Here is a 3159-nt window from a genome sequence, read left to right as displayed (position 1 = left end):
TACTACTAAATGTGTAAACTTGATATGTAGATGTACTCTTGTGAAATATAGTTTTTTTTTGTTTATAAAGATACGCACTATAAATTTTTATCGGTGTTAATTGTGTCTCAGTTACTGCAATCCCAATATTTCCACATTACCTCTGCTCTGGTTAATTACACAATCCACCATAGAAAAAAAAGAGACTATAATTTAATGCATTTAAATTTGCCATGATGGAAAGGCTATCCATGACAAATAGGACCTAAATGTTAAAAAAAACTTTTAAGTATGATCTTTGCAAAGTGTAATGACTTTTCTGAGCAGAGAGCCTTCATATTTCATGTCTGTCTTTGTCTTGAAGATTTTGCTGCTGACCAACTGTTAATAATTTACAAGTAACTTCTTAAGGAATAGTGTGTGGGGGTCATTTTGTGTGGTGCCCCTCTGTCTGGTTTACTGACTTTTGGAAAGATTAAAGAAGTGTTTATTTTTTTCCTGAGGGCTTGGTAAAGCTTGGGAACTACTCTCTTGACCTAGAGATTTTGAAACTTCTATTATAATATGGATACAAAGAAGTGAATAGCATGTTGAAATGTATAATTCTGTTTGGGTTGGCATATTCTGTGAACATAGGATGCTCTCAGGTCTTCAAGTTTTATTTGCTTATTGGCTGTTGGGAACTTGATACTTTGCCACATAAACAATGTTAGCAAATGCGATTAAGAAACCACTGCCTCCCTGCTTCACCCCCCAGCCCATGTATTGCAACCATTATTTGTGGGGGAAATCTCATTCCAAGTTCTAGCTCTTCTCTATGCCTAATTCTGTGCTTAGTAGAACACAGGTATTCATTAAATGTTGCATGGACCAGGTGATGCCAAAAGATTTCTCTGGAGCAACCCTAGAATCAGGGCTGCCGTCAGATCTAATCTAATCTATAGGGCCTCAAATGCCTAGGAAAATGTTTGCATATGTTAGCATTTAGAGCTGGAGAAAAATAGGCAGGAAGAAGCTCCTGAATCCTAAGACTCTGTGGTGAAGGCAGGAATAAAATAATATTCCTGATAACAGGAGATACTCATTATAGAGTACTCCTTATGTGCCAGGAACTGTGCATAATACCTGACACACATCATCTCAATTAATTCTTTGAGCACTCATTTTATGAATGAGAAGCCTGAGGCTGAGAATAAGCAGCGAATCTAAGGTCACAGATGGTCCAAACCAGAGTGTCTTAGCTCCTATTTTCATTCCTTTCTCTCTCCCTGCCCAGCTCCCAAAACTATTTTGCTTTGGTGATAGTGCTGTCCCTGCAGAAGAGGCCAGCCACAGTTCTGTTGCTTTGTTGAGTACAACATGGGAGACAGAGTCAGGTAACCTGTTGTCTGTGGGTTCAGACAAAGCTAATGTCACCTTCTTCTGCAAGAGCAAATACTTTGTTCTCGGCCTATGGCTCCTATGTCTATTCCTAATTGTATCTAAATTTGAGAAAGAAAGAATATGATTAATTACCAAACGTCCAACTCCAATTTGGGGAATATGATTAGTTATCAACCTTCAAACCTAATTTGGGCATTGCGTTGTGATACAATTTTTAATTTGTTGGTTTGTTTGTTTGGGTTTTGTTGGTGTTTTAGAGATCCTCTTTTTTATGACTATAGATGTTTCTGCAAACAGCACAAAATGAACAAGAAGATCACTTAAAATACATGGGGGAAAAAAACCCCAAAATCACCCCTCTCCCATCGGAACACAGCCTCGGATAGCTACATATAAACCCATCTTAAGCCAACCTTGCAGTGTGCTGGCTGGAGAAAGTGACATTTACACAGAAATGCCCTGCAGGCAAAAGAAATAAGAGTTGACACTGAGCCACCATAAACATTGCGGCTCATAAACCTGAAAACAGGAAGGGTGACCTTTCCAAAGGCTAGAAATGCACTTTTCAGCTTCTAAAATTCAAACAATTTTTGGTGTCAAAATTTCCTCAAGCTCCCAAGTTGCTGTATTTATAAACATGCCTGAGTTGAAAATCTACTGTAGCTGGAACTTAAGGTCTTCAAACGAAAGCAGCATGGGGGCTGGATGCTTCCCTGGAGGACACACTGGCTAGTGGGCCTTTCTGAAAATCCTTTACCACCACCTTTTCTGTTTGCAGTTGACATATGGAGAATCACAGAAATTAATATCCAACTCTTTTAAACTTTGCTGTCTGAAAGTTTCACCTCAGTGTCTTTCCACAACTAGTGGAAAGTTCCACTAAGTTCCACTTTCTTCAAGAGATGGTAGGTCAACAACCACTTAGTATTACTCAGTTCTCACAAGGTTTGGGTGCAAATCTGGGGTCAAAAGAACCAGGAAAGTTTAGTAGAAACACAAAGAGACTTGGAGAAGAAGTGAAGCTTGTCTACAAGGCATTAAGGGCTCTCACAAGGAAGAAGGGTGTAGTGGACCCTTGGCTTCCATTGTGATGTGCTCAGATCCCTTTACCATATCTGTGATCTCCACCCCTGGCTTCTATGTTCTTTGTTTTTCAAAGGCTCACACCTGACATCTTCCTTCAGAAGATTGTTCCCAGGCTGCTCAGGGGATTTGCCTGCAGGCACAGCTGGACAAACATGCAAAAAGTTTAGGTCCTCAGAGTGGCTTTTTAGCCATTGACTAATTCATGTAGGAATAAGAAAGCAAGCTTCCTTGCCCCAAGTAGGAACAAATTTGGGAGGTGTGATTTATACTCTAGACGTCTCCCTTGCAGAGTCAGGCTGAAGCCACCCTCCAACGGACTTTGTCATGGCACCTTTATTCGAGTCTTCCCTTTTCCTATCTCCTTCTCCCACTCCTTGACAAGTTCTTGTGAAAGCACCTCCATAATAAATCACTGGCACAAAAATCCTTACTCCACATCTGCTTCTGAGTAAGATTTATTCTGTTAATTCTGAAAAATAAGATTAGGACCAGTGGATAACAGTTAGCAGGCCTCGACTCAACACAAGAGAAGATGTTTTACAAATTTAATATCTCAAAAGTGATTTCGGAGAAACTGTCCAGAAATATTTAAATAGAGACTGGATGTGTAATTATTGGTACTATGCTTTGGAGGAGTTCATGTCTCAAGTATGAAGTTGCCTTTTAGATTCCATACCAGTGCCTTACCACTCGAATGCCATGGTATGCAAA

This window comes from Suricata suricatta, chromosome 1 (assembly GCF_006229205.1).
Source record: "Suricata suricatta isolate VVHF042 chromosome 1, meerkat_22Aug2017_6uvM2_HiC, whole genome shotgun sequence".
In the NCBI taxonomy this organism is placed as follows: domain Eukaryota; kingdom Metazoa; phylum Chordata; class Mammalia; order Carnivora; family Herpestidae; genus Suricata; species Suricata suricatta.
Note: the sequence above shows the minus strand (reverse complement) of the source record.